The following is an 11,368-nucleotide window of genomic DNA, read 5'->3' on the forward strand; positions in this document are numbered from 1 at the left end:
AAATACAAAACAAACAAACAAAAACAAACAAACAAAAAAAAACTAGCCAGGCCTGGTGGTATGTGCCTGTAGTCCCAGCTACTTAGGAGGCTGAGACAGGAGAATTGCTTGAACCCAGGAGGCAGAGGTTGCAGTGAGCTGAGATTGCGCGGCTGCACTCCAGTCTGGGTAAATATTTACTACACCAATGTTCACAGCAGCATTAGTCACAACAAGAAAAAGGGAGATAGAAATCCACTCTCCATCAGAAGTTCAATGGCTAAACGATGTGTGCAAAATACATAAAACAAATTATTATTCAGTCATAGAAAGGACTGCAGCGCTGATACATGCTTCAATATGGATGAAAACATCATGCTAAGTGAAATAAAGGCAGGCACAAAAGAACAAGTATCATATGATCCCGCTTACATGAGGTATCTAGAATGGGCAAATTCACAGGGACAAAGTAAAACAGAGGCTACCAGCAGCTGGGGAGAGGGGAAATGAAGAGGCGCTGTTTAATGACCACAGTTTGTTTCATGTGGGGTGAAGAAAACGTTTTCAACTAAATAGTGGTGGCGATGACACAGCACTGTCAATGTACTTGGTGCCACTGAATTGTGTGCTTCAAAACGGTTATGATGATAACTTTTATGTTACGCGTCTTTTATCACAGCTTTTTAGAAGTAAAAAGTTATGTACGTGTAAGTATTCCTTCTTTTCCCTCTGCGCCCTTTGTTTATTGTTTCGCAGCAGGATGCCCAACATAGAACATAATTGCGAGTACTCACTGTGCAAAAGAGCCGCCTGCACTCAAGTATAAATGGGAAACGTGATTCTTTTGTTTTGAGTAAATACTTAAGCATGACTTGGGTCCTGCAAGCTTCTGGACTCTAGGTCTGAGCACTGGAGCGCCTCACCCGCAGCCAGCAATGATGCCGTGGTTCCCTCCCGGCCGTGATCAAGACCTGGAATCGGTGCAGATGGCTGGATCACAACGCGCCCCTTTTCTAGAGCCTTCCCTGACTGTCTGCAGGCAGGATCCACCAGGGAAAAAGACGACTGGAATTTCTCGAAGGTGGATGTTCCACACGGTCGAGGATTCTCCATGGTTCTCTTGGTTCTCTCGGTGTGTGGGGGGGAGGCTGACCCTTAGATGACCTTCGGCTCCTTGCACAGGACCAACAGGAAGGAGCCCCCCATGCCCCAGAGGGCGTTGGACCAGCACCCTTGAGAAGGCCTCGCTCCCCTCGTCTCTGAAGACCTTCCTCCAACAGTCCACGGTGCCAGTGTACATGATGTCAGCTCCTTTGTGCCCCCACTCACCGTGCTCCGCCGCCGCCCCCTGTGGAAGGGGTAGGAGACCACGCCGGCCACGGCCGCCACCGTCTCTGCGATCATCCAGCTCACCAGGATGTGCGTGTTCTTGGGGTCGGGCGCATCCCTTGGCCGTAGGGTGCACGTGGTAGACGATGATGCCCTGCGCGGAGACCCTGAGCCCAGTGCAGGCGTCGGACACCTGGGGCTTTGTGACCTTCGCCAGGCTATCTCCCAGGCCTCGGAACGCGCTCAGTGCTCGACTTCCCACGTCGGCAGCCCCCTGGGGATGTGGACCGTGCGGTCCACGACGCCCTTGCACTGCCTGTGGCCGGAGATCTGCTTCCCGGACCTGCCGCAGCAGCTTGAGCCACTCAATCGGGGCCACAGCCGTCTTTGAGAAGGTGGCGGCGATGCCCCAGCCAGGAAGACCTTTGCGAGGAAGGTGGACTGTTCCATCATGGTGGCGGGGACAGCGGGAGAGCGAGGCAGACAGTGAAGGGAGGGTGTCGCGGCCTCAGCCCTGCCCCCTCCGGACCGAAAGCATAAGTACTCCTTACATGTGTACCTACATTATCAAAAACCGGGAACATGCCGAAGTATAAATGGGGGAGCCGTTTAACACACATCAGTAAGACTGAGACTTGTTTATGCCAAAAAAGAAAATACAAAATGATGTTTGGCATGTTTTAATAACTATTAAAAACATGCCCATAAAGAATGAAAACTAATATACAAAAATTAAGATCATTCTATTATAATTCCTCTCATTTCCTTCCTCTACTCACTTTAACTCGTTAAATTTCTTTTCAATCTACCAACAACAAAAGTATCCCACATCAAAATAATTACCCTGACTGCTGTGCTAGTGGAGTGAGATCGTTTTACTACTGTCCAAAGCAGTTCCAGTAAGAGGGAAAAGAATTACTCCATGGCCAAGCCTACAAAGGCAGTCCCAAGAAACAAGAGGGAAAGCCCAAAGAGCTATCCTTCACTGTCACATGGAGCGCTTTCGTTGTTCACCACAACTAACCTCCAGGGATGGTCAGGGGAAGTCAGAATTTCACAGCAGAATACGGAAAAATTGAGGGCAAGACCTAAGCAAACAGGATGGGTTGGTGGAAGTTCTGCCATTGCAATATCGCCAGCAGCTTCATAAGCCATGAGGCTGTTCTCTGCAGCCTCCTTCCTGTCCTTTCCTGCAGCAATTTCTGCCAGATACCTGTGGTGGTCCCCTTTCTTAAAACAAACCCAAAATTAAAAAAAAAAAAATTAACTAGGAACAATAATTTTTAAAGGAAAATAAGCTAAAGTTCTTTATAATCTAAAATATGTGACAAAAATATATGTTAACAATTAGCAGGTGCACTTCAATAATTTTAAATGCTCTCAGGAATGTTTGACTTTTGTTTTCTCAGACATTTTATATTCAAAATATGAGTAAAAATCCCACAGAAATTAACTGGGGAGCCTCTAAAAATCAGCAGAATGGTCACAGACTAAAATTAAACAAGAAAGTGGTTCCAAGGAATGGCATGGGAGTTTATTAATTATGAAATAAAATTTCTACTTAAAACATTGACACAGCACTGTGAAATATATGGCAATTAGGGAGAGGAAAAAGGGATAGGCCCCACAAAAGCAAGAGAACATAAGTAAAGCAAAAGCTAACGCATTTTTATAATAGCCTGACCATCTCTTTTTTCCAACATTATCCTTCAAACATTAAACAATCATTCTGAAATAAAAGTTGAAAACCTACATAGAAAAAATTCATGATTCTAAAAAGGTCAACTTTTAATCTTACATTTTCCCTTCTAGGACAGAACCTACATTTTATAATAGAAAAGTTTGGACTCTGTCTGGGCATGGTGGCTCACGCCTGTAATCCCAGCTTTGGGAGGCCAAAGAGGGTGGATTACCTGAAGTCAGAATTTAGAGACCAGCCCAGCCAACATGGTGAAATTCCATCTCTACTAAAAATACAAAAATTAGCCAGGTGTGGTAGCACACACCTATAATGCCAGCTTCTTGGGAGGCTGAGGCACAAGATTTGCTTGAACCCAGGAGACCAAGGTTGCAGTGAGCCGACATTGCACCACTGCATTCCAGCTTAACAGATAAACTTTAGCTCAGCCTCAACCTGAAAAAATGAAAACATTTTTTTAAAAATCAGATTAAGTCAAGAAATTCTATGTTATTACACATTCTATCTGCCTCTGGCTTTGAGGAAGAGAGCTTAGTATTAAACAGAATTCATATCCTCCAAAATTCCTTCTCCCCTCTTGACACAAAAGCAGAGAAAACCTGCCTCTAGGTTATAAAAACTCTCTTTTCCTTTCTGCAGTGCTACACACACACACACACACACACACACACACACACCCCTCTCACAGTCCAGCTGGTCAATTACCAATGACTAAAATTGTACACTGATGCTTCTTGGTAAATGCTGGTCAATTACATGAATTAACTTCTTTCACAAGATAACAACTCTTGTGTCCATTTACATGGGCAAACAGAAGCTAAGACATTTGTTCAAAGATCATCAACTTAAAACAACTTAATAAGTAGAGCTAGGATTTGAACCCATGCAGGTCGAAAGGAACAGAATAAAATTCAAACCCAGGCAGTTTGCCTGCAGTACTCTTTTTCCTAACAGCTTTCAACAGAGATCCATAACTAGTTAAGACACCAAAAACCTATGGAACAAGGTAACTATTTCCACTCATCTCTATCTATTTATAACACTGAAAATGTACACCACCTCTAAACGCGCATACCCAGCTTGCTTCCTGTTTTCTATGAACTCGTGACACTACTATTGAACATTTCTAGGTTCCTCTCATTTCCCTGGAACCTTCTTTCTACTAGAAAACATTCTCTCCATGTTTCTTTTATAATCACATTCTAATCATAGGCAGCAAAACTATTTTCTCAATAACCTACCTCCCTGATGGCTTTTCAGATAGAGACTGCTCTAGGAGAAGGAAGACTTCTAAGTTCTCCTAGCTCCTCACACACTCAATGACTGCTCTCCTGTTACTCCAAACCCTTCCTCTCACAAGCCGACATTCTACATTCTGTTTCTCAGTTTCTATCATCCACAGACCTCTAGGCCCTTCTCCCACATTCACCAAGTATCTACAGCCAACCTATCCAACACCTGAGATCACGCCAAGGTATGGTGTGGCCATGTTCCACGCAACAGTGTTTTCTGCTCTCTACTCCAAGGCATTCACTTGTCCACACCCGTAACTGTGCTGCTCCACACTAGAAGTCTTCAATTGTAATACTCCATGTCTGGCCCATGGCTTCCTTTTTTAGTTCCTTTTCTCTGTGATTTCTACTGAGGAACTCGTCGAGGTATCTAGACTCATTTTTGTCATCGTTGGTTTTCTTTTTAATGCATGTATCTCATCTAAGACATCCAGACTCTTGAACTTTTCACATCTCCTCCCAATCTGTCAGCTGCTCTCTCTGCTTCCTGCGTCCCTTTCCTAGCGAGCCCAAACCCCACGATGAGATGGAGCTCACGGGCTTCTTTTTTTAGCACTTTCAGTTTTCTTATTTCCTTATTCCTCTGGGAATTAAAATTTGTCTATTGATCATGCAAATTCTTTGATCCAACATATTTCAAATGGTAACATCAGTCCTAGCTTACAACTTTATTTTTAGAGACGAGGTCTCACTTCTTTGCCCACTACCAGGCTCAAGCAATCTTCCTGCCTCCATCTCCCCAAGTGCTGGGATTACACCCATGAGTAACCATGCCCGGACCCAGCTCACAACTTTCTATGTGACCTCAGGTATATTATTTAAACACTCAAAACTCTGATTTGTGCATTTATAGGTTGAGATAATAGCTATCCTTTCCAGTGCCAGTTTAAAGATTTCGTGTAATATCTTGCACAAATACACATAATCAAAATATTTTCCCACTTAGGACAGTGCCCAGTAGAGCTGGTGAGTCAGTAACTGTGAGTTCCCCACCTTGCCCGCTCCCTACCAAGCTCACGTTCCACCTGCCAGGTAATTCCCCTCTGCATTCTCTGTCATGTGTTTATGTGCCTGTCTCTTCCACTGGAATCAGTTTCTCAACAGCAGCGCTACTGAAGTTTGGGCAGAATCATTTGCTGTGGGGACTGTCCTGTGCATAGTAGAAGGGTTAGCAGCATCCAGGTCTCCACCCACTAGATGCCAGCAGCACCTTCCAAGCTGTGACAATCAAAAATATCTCCAGAGATTGTCGAATGTCCTCTGAAAGATAAAAATCACCTCAACTGAAGTGATGGCACTGGAGAGCTCTGTCACCGTCACAGAAGCCAGACCAGTCCCAAAGCCTTGCAGCCACTGCTGCGGCTTCGCCACCACCAGGTGCCTTCCAGCTGCAGGCTTTCCTAGTACTCCCCAAAGAGAAGTACTATGGAGGATGCTCTTGGTCCTGAGGTGAGTAAAACAGCACGCCCTGTGGATGGAGCCGCCTTCTTTCCCGGCCACCTCGTTTGCTGGATGGGCCCACGGAAGAAGTGGCCTTGAGACAGGCATGGGGATGGAAGAGGCTCAGCATCCTGCACCTGCCCTTACCAAGGCTCACCAGGCTGACACCACTGCTGATGACAGACTCGCACCCAGTCCTTGGGATGGCACCATTTCCCAGGAGGACCAGCTGGCCACCCGCTGGCAGGCTGACTGCCCTGCGGAGGGGCTGAGATTGGCTTTCACTGCACTGAGCCACAATGTGGACATGAACTTGCCGGCGCTGCAATGCGCACGACACTGATTCCCACCAGGACACCCCATTCACAGTGAGGGACGAGCAGCAGCGTGCTCCCACCTCAGGGCCTTGGCTCTGCCACCTCTACTTGGAATGTTCTTGGTTCCCTCCAGGCTTCTAGAAGCATCTGGGCCAGGGCTCATGGCTGGATAAGCACTTGAGGTCCCAAACAAGCTTCCCATCCTTGTTTTACTTTTTGGTGAACTTCTGAGCATTTATTGAGATATGACTTCCATCCTCGACAAATGCACAGCTCAAAAATCATTCAGAGATGGAACACATCAGCCCCCAGATCACAAAGTCAACCATGCCCAGCCCCTCCCCGTGCCCCCAGCCCTGAAACCAGTGTTCTGACTCCTGAAGACCCCGTGAGCCTACCATTGAACTTTATACTCATAGAAGGATAACCACCTTCACGTTGTAAAATTAACGTTTACTGTTGAAAAGATTTTGCACATATATCTTCCATCCAGCTGCCCCAAGTAATGACATTTTGCATTACCGTGGCACATTTGTCAAAAGAAAGAAATTTAGGCCTGGTGTGGTGGCTCATGACTGTAATCCCAGCAATTTGGGAGGTGGAGGTGAGAGGTTCAGGTTCACCTGAGGCCAGGAGTTTGAGATCAGCCTGGACAACTTAGGTAGACCCTGTCTCTAGAGAAAAGTAAAAGAAATTAGCCAGGCATGGTGGTGTGTGCCTATAGTCCCAGCTAGTCAGGCGGCTGAGGTGGGAAGATTGCCTGAGCCTGAGTTCCAGGAAGCAGTGAGCCATGATCAATCACAGACTGCACTCCAGCCTAAGTGACAGAGGGAGACTTTATATTTAAAAAAAAAAAAGGAAGCTAATGTGGGTGCAATTCTATTAACTAAATGATAATGTGAACCATTATCTAAGGTTATTAATGTAGTAATTATACGAATATGGTGACATTTATTCAGATTTCACCCGTTTTTGCCCAACTTCTCACACCTGCCCCAAGATCCCACCTCGGACTCACCCTCTGCCTTCAGCTCATGTCTTCTCGGCTTCCTCCAGATGGTCCCGCCAAACACACACCTGGGCTGAAGGGTAGAGCTGATTGCTCCTGGGCTCCACACCTCCGCAGCATGTTACCGTACTGAGTACTGCAGACAATGGGAACATAATGTTGGCTATCTGTGTAAACACAGAAAAGGATCCTAAAAATACAGTATAAACAACAAAAATGGTACACCTGGCCAGGTGTGGAGGTTCATGACTATAATCTCAGCACTCTGGGAGGCCAAGTTGGGAGGATCACCTGGGCCCAGGAGTTCTAGACTATTCTGGGCAACATAACAAAACCCCATCTCTACTTTTTTATTTTTTATTTTTTATTTTTTTTTATTTTTTTAGGCAGTCTTGCTCTGTCACCCAGATTGGAGTGCAGTAGTGCAATCTCGGCTCACTGCAACCTCCGCCTCCCAGATTCAAGCGATTCTTCTGCCTCAGCCTCCTGAGTAGCTGAGACTATAGGTGAATGCCACCATGCCTGGCTAATTTTTTGTATTTTTAGTAGAGACAGGGTTTTACTGTGTTAGCCAATATGGTCTCAATCTCCTGATCTGGTGATCTGCCCACTTCAGCCTCCCAAAGTGCTGGGATTACAGGCATGAGCCACGGCACCTGGCCACCCCATCTATTCTTAAATATCAGCTTTTAGAGATTGTACACCTGTATACGGCAGCTCCATTATAACCTTATGGGACCACCATCCTATATGCATTCTAGCATGGACTGAAGTGTCATTGTCCATGCTATTTGCATGTGATTGCATAAGTAATCCAGAGATGATTTAAAGTATACGAGAAGATGTACTTAGGTTATATGCAAATACTGCACCATTTTATATCAGGACTTGAGCATCTGTGGATTTTGATATCTGTGGGAGATGGTGAAACTGATTCCCTACATACATTTGAGGCCCCACAGAAGGCTCAAATCCCTGTACCCCAGCCCCAGGTAAACTCTATTACTGAGATGAGTTTGTCTGGTGATAACTTCATATAAATGGAATCACACATTATCTATTCCTTATAAGTCTAACTTTTGTCACTCATACATGAGGTGTGTGAGATTCATTTGCATGTGTAGGCATAATGTATTCATTTTCTTTGCTGTATCGTATTCTAGTCTTGAATGCACCATGGTTTTTAATCCATTCTTCTGTGATGGCTATTTGGGAAGTTTCTAGTTTGAGGTTATTAAAAATTGTGCTGCTATGAGGGTTGTTTCACTTGTATTTTAGTGAAGATATAGACACATCTGTGTAAAGTACATTCGCAGGGAGGATATTGCTAGCTCATGGGAGGCAAATGTCTAGCTTTGGTGAATATTGCCAAATCTTTCTAAAGTGTTTGCTCCACTTTACCTGCTCATCCGTGAGCCAGAGCATTCCATCAACAGCTTGGGCTGTCTCAGAAAGACCTGGGTTCAATCCCACTCAGCCACTTAGTAGCTGTGTGCCTTTGGGCAAGCCATGGAACTTCTCTGAGCCTCAGTGTCCTCATCTGTAAGTTGGGCTGCTGGCAGTCCTTACCTCGCAGGGCCACTGTGAGGACTAAGTGAGATGAAAGCTGACCCCTGAGTGACCCCACTTCTTTCTCTCTCAGACTCAGCAGGAAGACGCCTTCACTGCCCAATGCGAAGGCCACGGGAAGGACATGCTGCCCCAGGGCTCCCCAGTCCCAGGAGCATAAGCCCTGGATTTTTGTTTCCAGAAACAGCCACCCCTGGGATGAGGATGGCTCTCAAGTCCCCAAAGCCTGTGCTCCCACCCCATGAAGGCAGCGTCTTCAGCAGAGGGGAAAGGGCTGCACTGTGCCCCCTCACCCTGGCCACTGTCTGCCCTCATGACTCAGAGCCCAGTGAGGTCCCCAAGCAGAGCAGTGCAGGGTCCGGCCCCAGCCCTGGGCTCCAGACATCCTGGTCACCCCACCTGCCCCTACCCTGTTGCCTCCATCCTTCAGCCTGAGCTTGCCTCCTCACAGCTCAGGACATTTTAGCTCCTTACATGTCACCATCGTTATCTCAAGGGGACTGCAGCACAAGGGCAGAGAACGCAGTCAGTCTATGGATGGTCTCTGGTGTCTGGGAGATTAGGAGCTCAATACATACTTGCCCAGTGTCTTTGTGCATTTCACTAAGCAGAAGACAGCTTTGGAAATGAGAAGAGACCCTCCTGAGGTGACAGTGCATAGCTGGCATTTCCCAAATATTCTCAGCATGCCAGGCACTGAGCTGGCCCATGAACACGTGAGCTCTGGCACCTGTGGGATGCCAGATTACAGGCATGACTACAATACTTCCTACCTGCCTGGTAGGAAGTATTGTTTATTTCTTTATCAAAATGTGTACTTTCTGAGTTTATGTAATTGGCAGGCATTGCTTTTGTGATTAGAAACAGTAAAGGTATAGAAAAAATGTGTAAAAAAAAGCAGAAAACCAAATCACATCTACAATAAAATCCTCACTTTTAAATAAAATGTGCAGAGAAGAAAGATGGAAAAGAAATGCCGTAGGCTGGCATGTTGGCTCATGCCTGTCATCCCAGCACTTTTGGAGGCCAAGGCAGAGGATTGCTTGAGGTCAGGAGTTTGAGACCAGCCTGGCCAACACGGCAACACCCTGTCTCTACTTAAAAAAAATTAGCAGGGTGTGTTGGCAAGCACCTGTAATCCCAGCTACTCAGGGGGCTGAAGCAGGAGAATTGCTTGAACCTGGGAGTTGGAGGTTGCAGTGAGCCAAGATCTTGCCACTGCCTTTCAGCCTGGGTGACAGAGCGAGCCTCCATCTCAAAAAACAAAAACAAAAAAACTGTAATAGCTGTTGTCTCTGAGGGCTGGGGACAGCAGGAGACTTCCCTTTTCTGTCTGATTTTTTATATGCTCATATCCAAATTTTAATGTATTAAATTCCTGTAGCAGCTTCCTAATTACTCCCCCTGCCTCCTTTCCTGCCTGAGCCTGCCATGCATTGTGCTAGAGAAAGCGGGTTGCTCCTGGAAAAAGTCTTCATTCTCCAAGCCTAGTTAACTTCCACTTACTGTCCTCGAGGTCTTCCCAACTTCTTTATGGAAGGCTTCTGTAGCGGATGCTGTGACCTGCCACCCAGATGTCCACTTCAGGACCAGGGCCCTCACTCCCCGGCTGCTAGGAGACTTGGAGATGGATGCCCATAGATGATTCTCACTCCGGGAAATGTCCTGGCTGACGGAGCTGCCTGGGGACCTCCTATACCCACTGCCTAGTCCATTGGAGCAGGGAGATGCGGTGGGCAATAAAAGCCCAGACCGCTTGCCTCCATTCAGTGCAACTTTGAAGGGTCATCTACCCTCCAGAGCTCCCTGTGGGAATGGCTGAGTCCTTTGTTGCAACTGCACTGCAGTTCCTCCATCTAGCCAGGCCTGCTAGCGTTACCCTCTCACAGGTGCTGGTCCTCAGGGCACTTCCCAAGGAACTTTCTTAACCAGCAACACCTTCTTGGCCTCCCAGGCCAGGGTAGATTCCTTAATTATGTGCTTATCCAGGGCACGTATCTCATTTGTAAATTTTACATCCATTTGTGGTATCTGGCTAGTGTCTGCCTGTCCCATCAAGTGTTAACGGCCACAGGGTGGAAACTCCGATTTTATTTACCATTGCATTCTGCCATGCTGGTATGTGGTTTAGAAATATTTGTAGAGTGAACAAACAACTTTATTAACCATTTAATCCCTTAGGAGGCCATCAACTTTACTTAGGTCTGCAGAATGTCTCATTATTCATTCAATAAATATTTACAAAGAGAAGCTGGATTCCTACCTCTCAACACCAAAGTAATTCCAGATGGTTCAAAGATGCTTATATCTAAGAAAATGAGGCCAGGTGTGGTGGCTCACGCCTGTAATCCCAGCACTTTGGGAGGCCAAGGCAAAAGGATCACCTGAGGTTGGGAGTTCGAGACCAGCCTGAACAACATGGAGCAACCCCGTCTGTACTAAAAATACAAAATTAGCTGGGTGTGGTGGCACATACATGTAATCCCAGTTACTTGGGAGGCTGAGGCAGATGAATCACTTGAACCCAGGAGGAAGAGGCTGCAGTGAGCTGAGATGGCGCCATTGCACTCCAGCCTAAGCAACAAGAGTGAAACTCCATCAAGAAAGAAGAAAGAAAAGAAAGAAGAAAGAAAGAAAGAAAGAAGGAAAGAAAGAAAGAAAGAAAGAGAGAGAAAGAAAAGAAAGAAAGAAAGAAAGAAAGAAAGAAAGAAAGAAAGAAAGAAAGAAAGAAAGA

General features: G+C 46.1%; 1 long non-coding RNA gene across 1 annotated transcript in view; it reads right to left on the bottom strand.

Annotated features, from left to right (window-relative positions):
* Positions 1 to 6,960: 6,960 nt before the first annotated feature.
* Positions 6,961 to 11,368, bottom strand: part of LOC116553057 — a 39,961-nt gene continuing 35,553 nt past the window's right edge. Inside the window, exons 5-6 of the long non-coding RNA XR_004269614.1 lie at positions 9,213 to 9,364; positions 6,961 to 7,232 (exon numbers count right to left, since the gene is read on the bottom strand). This is a non-coding gene — a long non-coding RNA (uncharacterized LOC116553057). The remainder of the gene's footprint in view (positions 7,233 to 9,212; positions 9,365 to 11,368) is intronic.

Source organism: Sapajus apella, unplaced genomic scaffold, assembly GCF_009761245.1.
Source record: "Sapajus apella isolate SASKATOON/1434 unplaced genomic scaffold, GSC_monkey_1.0 scaffold12, whole genome shotgun sequence".
Lineage (NCBI taxonomy): Eukaryota > Metazoa > Chordata > Mammalia > Primates > Cebidae > Sapajus > Sapajus apella.